The following is a 16,909-nucleotide window of genomic DNA, read 5'->3' as shown; positions in this document are numbered from 1 at the left end:
TTTGCTAAAATTATTAATTGTTTCAACTAGTTGAATCTTTGGGATTTTCCAAATATATCATCATATCATCTGTGAAAAGAAAAGGTTTTGTTACCTTATTCTCTATTATGATTCCTTCCATTTCTTCTTCTCATTGCTAGGATTTCCAATACAATATTGAATAATTTTAGTGACAGCTGGCATCCTTGTTTTATACCTGATTTTACTTGAAAGACTTCTAGCTTATGCCCATTACAAATAATGCTTGTTGATGGTTTTAGGTAAAAAAATTTTTTTTTTATAAATTTAAGGAAAAATCCATTCATATCTATACTTTGAAGTGCCTTTAAAAAAAATTTGGTGTTGTACTTTTATCAAAAGCTTTTTCTGAGGGGCGGCCAGGTAGCACAGTGAGTAAGAGCAGTGTTGGGATGACCTGGGGATTGAATCCGGGCTCAGACACTTAGCACCCAACCATAAACACCTGGCCATGTAACCTTGAGCAAGTTACTTAACCCCAATTGCTTAGGGGTGGCCAGGTGGCTCAGCAAGTAAAGAGCACCAGCTCCAGTGTTGGGATGACCTGGGGATCAAATCTGGGCTCAGATACTTAGCACCATACCCAGAAATAACTGGCTGTGTAACCTTGAGCAAGTTACTTAACCCCAACTACTTAAAAAAAAAAAAGCTTTTTCTGCATCTATTGATATAATCATGTGATGTTTGTTACTTTTATTATTGATTGATCCTGGGCAGTGGGCAAGGAGGAGTGAGCACACATCCACTGAGTACAGTACCACAGGGAGCAAGAGCATTTTTGGGACAGTGTGGTTGGGGACCCTAGTCATGACTTAAGGGAGGCAAGGAATCTCTGAGGTTGGGCCCTGGACAGAACTCATAAAAATAACAGTAAAAAAGACCTGATGCCTGGGATACCATTACCCCACAACTCAGAATTAAAACCTGATTGCAATAATAAGCTGTTAAAAATAAAATAAAATAAAAATAAAAATTAGTAACCAAAAGAGAAAGAACCCAACCACATATAGCTAATATGGTGTAAAAGAAGATCTGGTATATTCAGAGGAAGATAGTGAGGTTAAAAAAAAGCCATTCCTAACCCAAAAAGCAATGTCAAATGATCACAAGCTCAAAAAGAGTTTTTGGAAGAGTTTAAAAAACCAACTAAGAGAAATCAAGAAATAGGAAAAAATAATAGCAATCCAAGAAAATAAAGAAAATTATGAAAAAAAAAGTCAACCAGTTGAAAGAAGAGATTCAAAATTTTAAGGGAAATAACTTAGAACTGGGTAAGGGGAAGTAAATGACACCATTAGACACCAAGAAATAAGAAAGCAAAAAAGAATGGAAAAATTGAAGAGAATTTGAAACATCTCATTAAAAAAAACAACTGAAAGTTATGAACAAAAAAAGAATCTTGATATACTATTTTTTTTAAGCAATTGGGGTTAAGTAACTTGCTCAAGGTTACATGACCAGGTGTTTCTGGGTGGGTGCTAAGTGTCTGAGCCCAGATTTGATCCCCAGGTCATCCCAACACTGGGGCTGGTGCTCTTACTTGCTGTGCTACCTGGCCTCCCCTTGATATACTATTATAAGAAATTATTGAGGAAAATTGCCTTGAAGTTCTAGAACAAGAGGGTAAAGTAGAAAGAAAAAAATATCCACTGATCACCAACTGAAAGAAATAGCAGGAAGAAAAATTATAGTAATGTCATCGCTAAGTTCCAAAGTTCCTGGGTTAAGGAGGAAATATTGCAAACAACAAGAAAAAAACTATTTAAATATTGTGGAGCTACATATAGTATTTCACACTAGCAGCTTCTGTACTAAAAGACTTGGTTTTGGAACATTATATTTTGAAGAGCAAAAGGGAAGTTTTGTGTTCAAGTTGTGTTCAAGAATAACTTACCCAGCAAAGTTGAGTATAATCTTAAATGGAAAAAAAGGAAATTTAATTAATTGAAAGAATTTCAGATATTTGTGACAAACCCCACAGAACTCAATAGAAAATTTGATATATAAGACCCAGGAGAAATATAAGAAAAAACCTTAAAGACCAATTATAAGAGACTCATTAAGATCAAACTGTTTACTTCTTATATATGAAAATGTTATCAGTGTTCTTAAGACTGTAAACATTTACTTATTTTTAAAAATTAGCACTAAAATCTCTGCAAATTTTCTTTGATGTGGTGATTTTGAAAATTTGACCACCATGTTTCTTGATTATTTAAACTTGAGGTTTATTCTATGAATCCTCTTGAGCTTTATTTTGCCATTTGTTTTCAATATCTCTGGATAATTTTTCTGTAGGATTTCTTTAGATGTTATTTTTTAAATTTATTTTTAAATTTTTAATTTTTTAAAAATTAATTTGTTTGTTTTCTTTTAATTTACAGGATTCAATTTCACAATTCCTTGAGTTTCACATTTTGTCCCCCTCCCTCGCCTCCCCCCCATGGTGGCATATAGTCAAGTATAGGATCTGTAAATACTTTCACATTATACATTAGTCAGGTTATAAAGACTGAATGTATCAGATGGAATGAAAAACGGTAAAGAGGACAGAAAACCAAACAAGAAAAGGAAAAAGATCAGGTATTTTGCTTCCATCTGGATATAAACTCAGTTCTTCTGTATGCACACATTTCTCTCCATCATGAGTCTTTTGGGATTGACTTATATCACTGCATTGCTGAGAAGAGTCCAGTCTATCAAAATTGGTCATCACACATACGTTGTGTCTGTAATTGTGTACAAATTTCTCCTGGTTCTACTCTTCTCACTCAGCATCAGTTCGTATAAGCCTCTCCAGGTAAATATGAAGTCCATCTGCTCCTTGTTTCTTATAGCACAATAGCATTTCATAACATGCATATGCCACAACTTGTTCAGCCATTCCCCAATTGATGGGCACCCCTTAATTTCCAATTCTTTGCCACCACAAAAGAGCTGCTATAGATATTTTTGTACATATGGGTCTTCCTCCCACTTCTATGATCTCTTTGGGATATAACCCTAGGAGTGGTATTGCTAGGTCAAAGTATATGAAAGGATTTATAGCCCTTTGGGTATAATTCCAGATTGCTCTCCAGAAAGGCTGGTAGATGTTATTTTTAAAGACATTTTATTTCCTGCAAGATCCATAATTCCTAGATTATCTCTTCACAATCTACCTTGATTGCATCCTTTTTTTAAATAAAGCTCTCATGAAATGTTCCAATCTTTAAGAAAAAAAAATTCCATTGGTTTTTCTTCTGTTCTCTCTCTCTCTCTCTCTCTTTCTTCTGTCTCTCTCCTTTCTCACCCCACCCCCACCCCAGGTCTTCCTGCCTCTGAGTCTGGCTCTCTATCCACTACACAACACTGTCTCTCTCCGATGAGAGAAATCATTATTAATAATCAATTATTTGGGAGAGATCCAGAGTTTTCCCCTTCTTCTAAAGTCCTGATTTTTAAAAAATTCAGATACTTGAAGGACATACTGATAATGAGATTGAACTAACTTTCTAGTTAAAGACCCCACACTGGTGGAAGGAGTAATGATGTGTTCTGCTCAAGCTTGGGTGGGGCATAAATTCTTTGAATAGATTGCCCAAGGTTGGGGGTGGTCTGGGTACAGAGATAGTTTCTTTGTCCAAGGATGAAATCATGTCATTTTCAGCCCTCAATTATAATATTCTTTCTTAATCACCCAGAGTTGATTACTGCTCTTCTTCTAAAAGAACACATGAACCCTGACCCTGCCACCATGTTTTTCTTTGGTGTGAGAGATGGGCAAAAACTATCCTTTTATTAATAAATGTACTGGCTTTATAAATTTTATCAAAGTAGTAGAATCAAAGTAACTTGCCCAGTGTCACACAGCTAGCAAGTGTCTGAGACAAAGGAAGAGAGGGGGGTGGAGGGGGAGAGAGAGAGAGAGAGGAGAGAGGTGTTTCTGACTCCATGTCCAGTGCGCTATCAGCAATGTTAGTGCCTTACTGGTAAGAGGGTTTGTTCTAAGAAGCCTTGGTGTTTGAGTCTCTTGTCCAACTTTCAATCCTTTTACTGTCTGCCTCTTTTCTCCACTGCTGAGGACTGACCACTACAGGCTGCTTGAGATGGGAATCAGAGCAGGAATGTCCAGAGCAATGTTGTCTCAATTTGTTCTGGTAGCAAAGACCTCCTCTCCTAGATGCTGCCCAATTGCAGCAGGTATGGGAATTGCCAGGCTGTCCCAGGCACAGGGTTTGTAGCATCGATGTGGCAATGAACTGGTGGATTGGTCTTCAGTTGTTTTTCCTTTAAGAGTTGACTTGTGGCAGATCTCTCATAAGATTATATGTGAAGGAGAGTAGAGATAGCTATGATCTTATGAGCTTCAAAACTTCGAGAGAACAACCCTCCCAACCTCTCCACCCCCCAGAAATCTAGGAGTGGAAATCCATGCTGGGCTTTGTAGCCAGAAAGCCCAGCACCGAGGCCCTGCAGAATGACCTACAGTGCCCACCCAGTGGTAGGACTCACCTAGCGACTATGTTGCATTTGGAAGTGAACCTGGTGAGATGAATGCTATGTAGAAACTGTGTTAAGCTTGAGCTCATTCTCCCCAGAGACTGAGGTGGTGCAGGGGAGAGTGTGCCCCATAGGTGTTGTAGGAAATGTTGTATTTCTTTTCTTGCTATCTCTTTGTAAAAAGCTTTAAAAAAATAAACTATTCCGGCCCTTCAAGAGCTTATAATCTACTTTCGAATAAACAAGCATTCGAGGAACCTTGGTGATCCTGGTTTGTACAAATTCCTTGCAAAATAGGCCATATGGAAGACTGGTCGATTTATCCATGACTTGCTCCTTGGGGCAGACTCTGTCATCTCACTATGTTATCCACAGTGTAGGTCGTTCAGTCACTAATGGATATCAGCACCTATTACCACCCAGGACAAAAATGAAATAAATGAGTTCTTCAAGTCACAGACTCCAGTGTAGGTCCCTGTAAGACAGGAGCTCAGCAACCTGTAGATTCACTGGATCTGGGCAGACTGAAAGAGACAGTGGAGATGAGGTATTCTTAGTTACTTTATTCTGGAGGCAGCTGGCGAGATGAGGAGGGAGAAGCATCCATCCTCCTTTAGTACAGGAAAATCCATCCTCACAGACTAGTACTCACCTGATACATGAGAAAGCATCCAAAGAAGGCCTCATACCAACAATAAGTTCAAAAATTGACCTTATCTTTGATTATATAATGATGTGTCCGCATAGAGTAAGTGCAGTGTGTTTACAAGCCATGGATCCTGGCCTGGCTGCCTGTATCAAACTGGATCTGTGCCAACTTACACACAGACCCTCAAGTAGGGGGACACCAAGGGCCTCTCCTTAGCCTTGATTTTAATTATAAAGGGGTTTTGGATGAAGGAGTTGGGGGGATTGTGAAGAGGATTTCTCTGAGGCTAAGCTTAGTATCTTAGAGCAGATTTAGGGGTCTTGCGTCATTAAGCCAACCTGAGAGGACTTTCTAAGAAAGTTAAATGGTTACCAGATGAAAATGGGCATTTTAAAAATTGGACCTGTTATTTCATTGGCCAGTGAAGGGAAATTCCTTGGCAATATACTTCATGGTTTGAGAGTGGTTAGGACAAGGCCTTTGAACTTCCTAACCAAGGTCTGAAAATTGTGCCTTCCCTGTGTTCCCAGCCATGGAAAGCTTTGAGCCATCACCAAAGCAACCAAGTTGGCTTATCACTAAATAAATGCTGTTAAGACATGGAAAATAGGGGGGCGGAGCCAAGATGGCGGAGTAGAAGCAAAACCTTCTTGCGGCTCCAGCTTCCACCTTCCCCAATCCATGTAAAAAGGGGACTCTAAACAAACTTTGGAGCTGCAGAACACACAAAATGACACAGAGAAGCTAACCTCCCGCTGAGGACAGCCTGGCAGGCCGGCAGCAATCCAAAACAGAGCTCTGGGAGCCGAGCCCAGCCCCACTGCCAAGGCTTTAGCCCCAGGACGGCGCTGACCAGTCAATGGCCAGAGGGACTCTAGAACAGCAGCAGCAGTGGCAGTTTCCAGATTTATCAACACATAGACACAAAGGACAAAGTGAGAGGTGAGTGCAGTCTGGACTTTGGGACCAGTAAGTGGGAGTGCATGGCTTTTACCCCCAGGCCGAGAAGCCGCTGAGACACCAGCACAGCCAGCCAGTGCCAAGTGGCAGCTTCAGCTCCTGGCCTGCAGAGTGTAGGGGGACCAAGCACCAGTCTGAGGGGTAATCGTTCTTGCTTTAACCTGCTTGGATCTGGATTGTAGTCTAGGGTGGAGGTCCTGGGGTGTGGGTCCAGTTTGCTAGAGAGTGTGGAGACCTCAGAGAGGGCACCCATCTAATAACTCCAGCAGCTGAGAAAACCCCAGCGTTTGGGACAAAAGCTCCCCTGTCTGGTGGCAGAGTCCTACTGTGGCAAAAAGCCCAAAAGTCAAGTAATTGAGTGGCAAAATGAGCAGGCAAAGGAAACAAAGCAGACAGAAGATTCCAACATTACATGCCTATTTTGGGGACAAAAAGGAGCAAAGCATGGAATAGGAGGAAAACAGTGAAGTCAGAACTCCTGCACCAAATGCTTCAAAGGAAAATACAAGCTGGTTACAGGCCATAGAGGACCTTAAGAAGCAGATAAGAGAAGTGGAGGAAAAATTGGGAAGAGAAATGAGAACAATGCAAGAAAATTACGAAATGAGAGTCAACAGCCTGACTGAGGAAAATAATACCTTAAAAAACAGACTGACTCAAATGGCAAAGGAGGCTCAAAAAGGCAATGAGGAGAAGAATGCCTTAAAAAGCCTAATTTGCCAGATGGAAAAAGAATCTCAAAAGCTCACTGAGGAGAAACATTGCTTCAGAATTAGACTGGAGCAAATAGAAGCTAATGACTTTATGAGAAATCAAGATGCTGTTAAACAGATTCAAACAAATGAAAGAATAGAAGGTAAGGTGAAATATCTCATGGGAAAAACCACTGACCTGGAAAAGAGATCCAGGAGAGATAATTTAAAAATTATTGGACTACCTGAAAGCCATGATCAAAGTAAGAACCTAGAAATCATCCTCCAGGAAGTTCTCAAAGAAAACTGCCCTGATGTTTTAGAACCAGAGGGCAAAATAGAGGTTGAAAGAATCCACCGATCACCTCCTGAAAAAGATCCCAAAAAGAAAACTCCTAGGAATATTATAGCCAGGTTCAAGAATTACCAGATTAAGGAGAGAATACTACAAGCAGCCAGGAAGAAACAATTTGAATATTGTGGAAATACAATCAGGATAACCCAAGATCTGGCAGCTTCTACACTGAGGGATCGAAGGGCTTGGAATATGATATTCCAGAGGGCAAAGGAGCTGGGATTAAAACCAAGAATCACCTACCCAGCAAAACTGAGTATCATGTTTCAGGGGAAAATATGGTCATTCAGTGGAATAGAGGACTTTCAAGCATTCTTGCTGAAAAAACCAGAGTTGAATAGAAAATTTGACATTCAGGTACAAGAAATAAGAGAAGCATGAGAAGGTAAAAAGGGAAAAGAAATCATAAGGAACTTATCAAAGTTGAACTATTAACATTCCTACATGGAAAAACAATAATTGTAATTTATGAAACTTTTCTCAGTAGTAGAAGGGATTAGAAATATATACATATATCTATATATGAGGGTATATGGGCATATGAATACTTATGTGAATGTGTGTATATATGTTTATAGGTATACATAGATAGAGGGCACAGGACCAATTTAACAGGAAGGGATGATACTTAAAAGGTGAAATTAAGAAGTGAGAGGAATATAATGAGAGGAGATGGGGAGAGACAGTAAACTATCTCATACAGAAGAGGCAAGGGAAAGTGGTTACAATGGAGGGGAAGAATAGGAAGGCAAAAGGGAATAGGTCAACCTTATTCCCATTGAATCTGGCTTGAAGAGGGAGTGAAATACACACTAAATAGGGTATACCACCCTTCAGGAGAGTAGGGGGGAAGGGGATGAGAGGGAAGATGATGGAAGGGAGGGCAGGCTGGGGGGGAGGGAAGCACCCATTTTTGAAAAGGGAAGGGATCAAAGTAGAGAATAGAACGAGTGGGAGGTGGGATAGGAGGGAGGGAAATATAGTTAGTCTTTTACAATATATCCACTACGTTATTGTTTTGCATTAGCCACACATGTACAACCTATACTGAATTGCTTATCTTCCCAGTAAGGGTGGGTGACAAGGAAGGAAGGGAATGAATCTGGAATTGAAAGTTTTAAAATCAAATATTCAAATATATATATATGTGTGTGTGTGTATACATACATACATACATATATATATATACATACATACATATATATATATATATACTATTATTAATACCATCTTACATGTAATTGGGAAATAAGATATATAGGCACTGAGGCATAGAGATCCACTGGAAAAGTCGAAAGGGGTATGGGAGAAAATATGGGAGAAAGCAGATTGGAGGAGGGCATATCCTGTGGGACTTCTATTTTGGGGCAGTGGGTAGGGGAAAAACGGGGAGAAAATTTGTAACTCAATATCTGGTGGAATGAATGATGTAAATCTGAAGTTAATAAAGCATTAAAAAAAAAGACATGGAAAATAGGTCTTGACTGATATTAAAATAGATGAATTTATTAGAAGTAATATTTTAAAATTTCTTTCATTATGCTTCTCTGCTTCTATCTCTCCCTAACCCAAATTTGCACCTAGGGGACTGTCTAACTTGGCTGTCCCTGTCATGACTCTATATGAAGGGCAGGCTGTTGATTTAATCTGACAGCAGATTAGAGCCACAAATCTTTCACACCTGGCATAACTGAGAGCTAATAAAATAGGGTCCCAGGGAAAGCAAGTGCTGTGTTTTGCAACCTGAAGCAAGTTCAGGTATTCTGGTGCTATGAAGGATAAGATTATTTGCTTACTTATTCTCAAGCCCAACTCTCCTCTTCCCTCTTTACCCTGCCCCCAACCTTTCTTATTCTAATCATCACCAACAAATATTTATTGATATCCTGCTGTGTGCAAAATACTTTACTAAGTAATGGAGGGGACAATACAAAGCTCAAGCAGGACCTAGTTAAGGAGCTTATAGCCTAGTAGTGGGATATAACACCAATAAGGGTAGCTATGTGATTTCCAAAGGTGAAGGTCCTTATTGATCTGGAGGAATAAGGAATGGTTTCTGTAAGGAGGTCATAGTTGAGCCAGGGGTGGGGAACCTGTGGCTTTCTTGGTCCTTGGATGAAGTCTGTTGACTGAGTCCAAGTTTTACAGCACAAATCCTTTTATTAAGGGGATTTGTTCTATGAAGTTTGGATTCAGTCAAAGAGCTGTACTTGAGGTTCTAAAGGGCCACATGCAGTCTTGAGGTCCCAGGTTCCACACCCTTGGGCTTTAAAGCAAGGGTTCAACAATTTTTTTGTGAGTCCTGGGCCCCTTTGGCAGTCTGGTGAAGTCAACAGATTCCTCCTCAGAATGATTTTTTTTAATGCATGAAATAAAACTCATAGGATTACAAAGGAAATCAATTATATTAAAATACGTTTATCAAAATATTTCTTAAAAACAAGTGAAGAAAGGCCTCATTTGTAAAATATATAGAGAACTGAGTTGAATTTAAGAATACAAGTCATTCCCCAATTGATAAATGGTCAAAGGGTATGAACAAGCAGTTTTCAGATGAAGAAATTAAAGTCATCTATAGTCATATAAAAAAATGCCCTAAATCACTATTTATTAGAGAAATGCAAATCAAAACAATTCTGAGGAATTATATCACACCTATCAGATTAATTAACATGACAAAATGGGAAAATGATAAATGTTGGAGAAAATGTAGGAAAAATGGAACACTAATTCATTGTTGGTGGAACTGTGAGGTGATTCAACCATTCTGGAGAGCAATTTGGAACTATGCCCAAAGGGTTATAAAATTGTGCATGTCCTTTGATCCAGCAATACCACTTCTAGTGCTGTATCCCAAAGAGATCACAAAAATGGGAAAAGGACCTACATGTATAAAAATATTTATAATAACTCTTTTTGTAGTGACAATGAACTGCAAATTGAGGGGATGTCCATCAACTGGGGAATAGCTGAAAAAGTTGTGGTATATGAATGTAATGGAATACTACTATACTATAAGAAATTATGAGCAGGCAGACTTCAGAAAAACCTGAAAAGACTTATATGAACTGATGCTGAGTGAAATGAGCAGAACCAGAAGAATACTGTATACAGTAACATCCACAGTGTGTCGTGACTGATTTTGATAGACTTAGTTCTTCTCAGCAATGCAAGGATGTAAGACAACTCCAAAAGACTTGTGATGGAAAATGCTATCCACATCCAGAGAAAGAACTTTGGAGTCTGAATGCAGATGGAAACATGCTATTTGCTCTCCTTTTCTTTTCTTGTTTTATTTTGTTCTTTCTCATGGTTCATCCCCTTGGTTCTAAATTCTTCTTTATAACATGATTAATATGAAAGTATACTTAAAATGATTGCATATGAAAAGCCTATATCAGATATCAATCTTGGGGAGGGGGGGGAAGGAAGTGAGGTGGAGAAAATTTAAAATTCAAAATTGTGGAACTGAATGTTGAAAACCAAAAATAAATTAATTTATAAAAAAGTTATATTTATAATTTCTGTTTAATTAGATTTGAACTTGCCAGTCTCGCAATAAAGTGAGAATAACAAAAAAGAAGGATGCATAATGACTGGTAAAATATGAGAAATGAAAAGAGGTGGAAGGAGATTTTTTTTTCCTTTTCTCCCATCAACTTGGGGTCCTGAGCAAAATTAGATAGAATCTTATGGATTACTATATTTTATAAACTTCCCAAAGCAGAGCTAAAGTTAAAGCTGGCATTTCTCTTTGACAAAAGTCTGAAACAAGAAGTCAATAGATTTTGGTGGTGGACAGAAACTGCCTGAATAAAGAAGAAGAGACATTTCCTCTAGAGGCACATATCTCAGGCAAGTTCACTCCCACTCATGTTTCTCTTACTGCTCTATAAGAGATCTGCTCCTGAGTGAAGGATAACTAAGAGAAAGTCACAGTACCTTGCTGAAGGAAAGAGTGGGCTCTACCTTCATGAAAGTGAGAGCCATCTAAGAGAGAGTAACTATTTTTTTTTCCTGTTAAACCAAATATCTGTGAACTCCACATTCAGATTTATCATCTATTTATCATCTATCTGTCTGTCTGTCTACCTATCTACACACACCTCAATATATATATGTGTGTGTATGTATGTATACATATATACACATGTACATAAACATACATATATAGACACACGTGTCTATATATGTGTATGTATGTATGTATAATGTTTTCTCCCTTATTCAAACATGTTTTTTCAAGGCAGGAATTCTTTCATGTCTATCTTTGTTTCCCCAGACCCTACTGCAGTACATGGCACATTGTGTTTAATAAGTGCTTATAAATTACTTGATTGGAGGAATACCCACCAGTGAGATTATGGATCCACATAAGTATTCAGTTTCTTCTTACATTTGCCCTTTGAATTGTTTGTAGCTTTAATTCTTCTGAGGTTGGTAACAGGGCCAGATGATGCTTGAAGGTAATCCATGAAGAAGGCAGATTTGAAAAGGAGGCCAATTCTTGAGTAAGCAAAGCACAATTCTCCAGCTTTCACATTCCGTAGAATCTATTCTGGCCCCACTACATTTCAGATATTTCCAGGTTTTCACTTGGCTCATCAGCTGATGCTTTCAGTCTTTGCATTTTGAGCTCATATTTCACTCTCCCACCCCAAGGCTGTCTAGATTAAATTCTGGCCAAAGATTGGTTGACTTTGTATTCAATGAAATTCCTACTTTGATCTGTCCATGGTATTTCTTACCTATATTCCTGCCATTTCAGTTAGGTTCCTCGGATAGGGTTAGGTGAGTCTTAATAGAAACAAAGGAGTACATGGTATTTATTCTCTTCACCAAAGAACAGACTTTCAATTATATTTAATGCTTACTAGAGTTGCAACCTACACACACACAGTCATCTTACTGCCTGTGAATTACATTAAAGTCATCTAGGTAACAGATGATTATGTATTCCAACACACAATGCATCCCTGAAATAGTCCATTGATAGGGACCTAATTAGATTGTTATCAGTTTCAGCTAAAATGTAGCAGTTTCCTTCTAATTGACCTGGATGAGTTCCTACTTGTCTCCCTCATTAAAATCTACAGCACCTGTGCTAATGGGTTTTGTTTCTATCAAGGTATAATGAGAACTGGCATATCTGCATACTCTCCAAGCAGGGAGAACAGAGACAAATACTCCTTTCTATTACCATCTGACAGAGACAGACTGCTGAGTAGCTTGTTACCATCATATTTTGTGATGATTTAACTTGAAATCCTTACAAAGCCTAAGTGGCTGCAGTTAGGAAAAGTTGGTTTAAAAAAAAAAAAGAAAAGAAAGAAACCTGAAACGTTTGGTGTTCTTTGTTGGAACAAAGAGATTCATTTTGTTCTTGATACAAATTAACTTTGGGCACCCCACTTTCTGACATATCCCTTGGGGTCGCTGGGCTGTAATTCCAGAGAGATGAACCCAGTTTTGTTGCTGCTCAGACAGAATTCTTTCTCCTTTCATTCATTTAGGTAGTATGTTTCAAAATGAACTCATTGGCAGAGTGATAAGGCAAGGAATGATCAGAAGAATAATTGTTTCTATTTGGTGACTTCATGGGCTCTCTTGTTAGGATAGAATGTGACAGGGTCATAGGCAGACGGGCCTGATCTTCAAAGGCAGCATTCTTTTTTGGCTCATCTTCATAAGGCCTTTGATTCAGTGTTTGATATGGGATACTCTTCCAAGTCAAGGAATATCACTGGAAAATACAAGGGCTGTGTCCTGTAGTTTAGAGGTTTCTTAATCTGGGGGCCCATTAAAATTATTTTGCTATAATTGGTTTCCTTTGTAATGGAATGGTCGACAACTCTCTACATAATAAAAGATAATTCACATTTAGGCGGTGTGGTGTATAGTGGGTAGGGCGTTTGACTTGGAGTCAGGAAAACTTGGGTTCATATCCTTCCTCAGATAATACACTGAGTACCCCTGAGCAAGTAATTTAACTTCTACACTTTGCTTTCTTTCTGAGGTGCCTTCCAACTCTAAATTCTGTGATCCTATAACCCTTGGACATGTGGAGTGAATGAAAGGTATTTGGGTGATGGAGAGACTGGTGGTTCTCTTAGCAATGACATTATGGTATCTTATTTTGTTTCCACAAGTATAATTCATAATCAATAGCTATGGGGAAGTTAACTTATCTTACTAAGACTGTAACCGTCCTGGAACTATGACAATGGCCAGAGGGAACTAGAAAGGAGGAGTGTGGCAAAGAGCTCAGACCATAGAGGTCACACCTTACTACCAGGTATCCTCCCTACCATGCCTATGTAATCTGCATATAATCTGCATATACAGGGGGAATGTAGGGAAATAAAGTGAGGAATTTGAGGAATTTGACTAACCCTTAGTTTATCTGGAAAGACCTAACTGTAGATTGTCACTCCTACTTCTGTATCTGTGTGGGGAACACACCCTCTTCCTTGCCAGAAGCATAATAATCAGCTTACTCTGTACACTCTGTTTCTGAGTTCTTTCTGTGAGAAGGGGTTTGCTGTCTTAAAGGGCATCCCATGTGGATCTTCCTAAGGGCCCCCATGGAAGCAGTGGGCAGTGGAAGCTTGTCCCAGGCTAACTCCCTGACCCTATTGGGAAATCCTGTGATCCCCACAAGCTTGTTTCTCACACCAGTAATAGGAAAGTTGGAAAGAGGGAAATACTTGGGTAGGAGGAAGATAATGAATTCAGTTTGGGACTTGCTGGGTGTGAGATGTCCAAAAGTAAGTTGGGGAGGTGGGACTGGAGCTTAAATGAGGCTTATAATTTAGATCTAGGAATATCCTGCATAGAAATTATACTTAAACTCATTTGCTTATCTATGTATATATTTCCCCCAAAGAGAATATAAGTTCCCTGAGGGCAAGGACTGTTTTGGTTTTTCCATTGTATCTCTAATGGCCAGCACCTAATAGATACTTATAATGATCATTGAATTGAGAACAAAAAATGATCTTATTATTTGATAAGTTTAATTTCTCTAACATATGGGCAAAATGAGTCAAGGCTAGGCCTAAGTTCCAGAGCCATTGCCAGTTGGCATTGATTAAAATTTCCTTACCAGGAACTCCTTAACCAGTGAAACCGAAAAGAGAGAATGTATCAAAGATGGAGTGATGGAATAATGTGGGAACTAGGAGAGAGGTGTTGCACTGGAAAATATAGTTAGGGGTCAGTGTAGACATAATTAATTGAATATACCCTCAGTTTCTTCATTAGTGAAGAAAAAAAAAATCAGTCAATCAATGAAATGGTTGCATATATTTGACTTTGCACTATTCAAAGTCATAGTTATATAAAATATGGTAACTGGTTTCAGTCCAGTGGAAATACGCAGTGAGAATTCAAAAAAAATGCAACAGTTTTGGGGGCTTTTTTTTGCACAAATTGGGACATGTGTACATTGTCTTTAACTCTAATGATTTTGGAAAATTTTCTAAATAATGTATAACTGCTATGTTGGAAGAGAATGTCACTGAACCAACAGCTCTCCAACCCCCTCCCCCCATATCTAATATCCTACATGTGTTTCTTCACTGTCAATTTTGCCCTTAAATTCTTAATGCAGGCTTTTCTACCCAGATGTTCCTTATGCTCTTCAGTTTGCCTGATTTGGCTTCCATGATAATCTGTAGCTTATGGATGTTGTAATATTTCATGGTTTTTGAGGGCTATGATAGGTGGTCAACCCTTTCCCCTTCTCCCCTTGCCTTCTCATCTTTGAAAGACTTGTTCTTGCTTCCCTTCAGTGAGAGCTCTGAAAAGGCTTTCCTCATATGTTATGACTTGCCAAGAGAAGGCAGGCAGCCTTTGGAAATGATTTCTGTTCTCCCCAGGCAGTCTCTCTCTGTTGTGCTGCATGGTGCTGCTGTCAGATTCATCAAGGTTTAGGGTTGGCATTGAGACTGAAATTTAATTAAGAGACAGGGGAGAGAAGAAAAAATTGGCAGCACCCCTCAGCATGGGTTAGCCACTTAAGTCAGTGTAAGTTATATTAAATGACTTACTAATGCTGGGGGTTGCCAAAGACTTGACATATATTAATGATCATTTGCCTTTTCCCCATTAAGAAGATGCTAGATTTTTACCCCCACTATTGTAGGATAATGGAGTTATAGAATTCAGAGTTGGAAGAAATCTCTAGAGATTATCTAGTCCAATTCCTTCACTTTACAGATGAGGAAACTGAGGAACAAGGAGACTGAGTAACATTTCTGAGGTCTCATAACTAGCCTATATTCTCTCTGAATCCAAATCTAGTCCCCTTAGAAAAAACTGCCCTAGTAGTAATAATAATAATAGTAACTAGCATTTATGTAGTATTTCAAGATTTGCAAAATGTTTTAGATCTATGTTATCTCATTTTATCTTTGTAACAAACTTGTGAAGTACATACTATTATTACCTCCATTTTATAGATGAGAAAACCAAGACAGATGTTTGGTGATTTGTCAAGGGTCAAACTAGTTCGTGTCTTAGGCAGAATCTGCACTCAGGTCTTTCCAAGTCCAGTCCTCCACCCACACTACACTGTACCCTTAGGGACTCCTCTGGCTTTTCTACCATGCCTCAGGATTATTGGTGTTGTTGGTGCTTCGTTTTTGAAGAGGACCATGACATCAGGAAGATGATGCCATGACGTGCAAGTGATTTGGATTTAAGTGAGGGAGAGCTGTGCAAGGTCACCAGTCTCATTTTCTCCTCTGGAGCCATCTGGGTCCAGTGGTAAGATATAGATCAGGAAGACTGGAGATGGCCCCCAAAGCCTCAGAAACCTCATTATTGGATAACCTTATCAGCCTTGGCATTCTGATTAGAGGATGAGGTCTTTCTTTTAAGGAGAGTTCAGCTCAGACATTTCACTTCTCACCTGGTTACACTACTTTGGGACCTCTCTGACTGACTCTCTACTATGTCCTCAAGTTGAGTACCTTTTTCTCCCTGCCTCCTTTCCATCTTCCTTTTAACATTTTGTCTTCCTTCATTAGATTTCAAGTTCCTTGAGGGCAGGGACTGTCTTTTGCAGCACTTAGCATAGTGCCTGGAACATAACGTCATAGGTGCTTAATAAGTGTTTATTAACTTTTGACTAGTGGAAACAGTGCTGGATGTGAAATCGGGTGTTCTGGGATTGAATTCTAATTCTATTGTTCACTATTTTTGTTACCTTAGGTAAGTAATTTCACATCTGGGCCTCAATTTCTTCATCTGTAAAATGAAATGCTTGGATTAGATAATCTCCTACATTTCCTTCTATCTCAAAACCTACTTCTAACCATTTCTTATCACCACCATAAACAGGCATCTCAGGTACCTGTGGGGGACACCAAGAAGCATTCTAAGTGATCCCTGAATGTACATGCATATGAAAAGATACATGACAATACCAGATGGTATATGGTAGGGGCAGAAGGAGCAGTACAGAGTGTGCTGGGGAACAAATTCTAAGAAGGGAGGCCTCAAAGAGGGTGAGCTGATAGGGGAAGGTTTCATGGAGAAGTTGGGTCTTGAGTTGTCAGTCCACAAGCATTTATTAAGGGCTAACTCTGTTAGGCATTGGGCTAAGCACTGGAGGAAAAATAGGAAAAAAGAAAGATAGTCTCTGCTCTTAAGGATTCATATCCTAATGAAGGAAGACAACACATAAAGGGGGAGCTGAAAAGCTGGAGGTGGGGGTGGGGGGAGAAGATGAGGGTACCCAGCCCAGAG

This window comes from Petaurus breviceps, unplaced genomic scaffold, assembly GCF_028583685.1.
Source record: "Petaurus breviceps papuanus isolate PSGF00001 unplaced genomic scaffold, PetGlider_PUasm1.0 175, whole genome shotgun sequence".
In the NCBI taxonomy this organism is placed as follows: domain Eukaryota; kingdom Metazoa; phylum Chordata; class Mammalia; order Diprotodontia; family Petauridae; genus Petaurus; species Petaurus breviceps.
Note: the sequence above shows the minus strand (reverse complement) of the source record.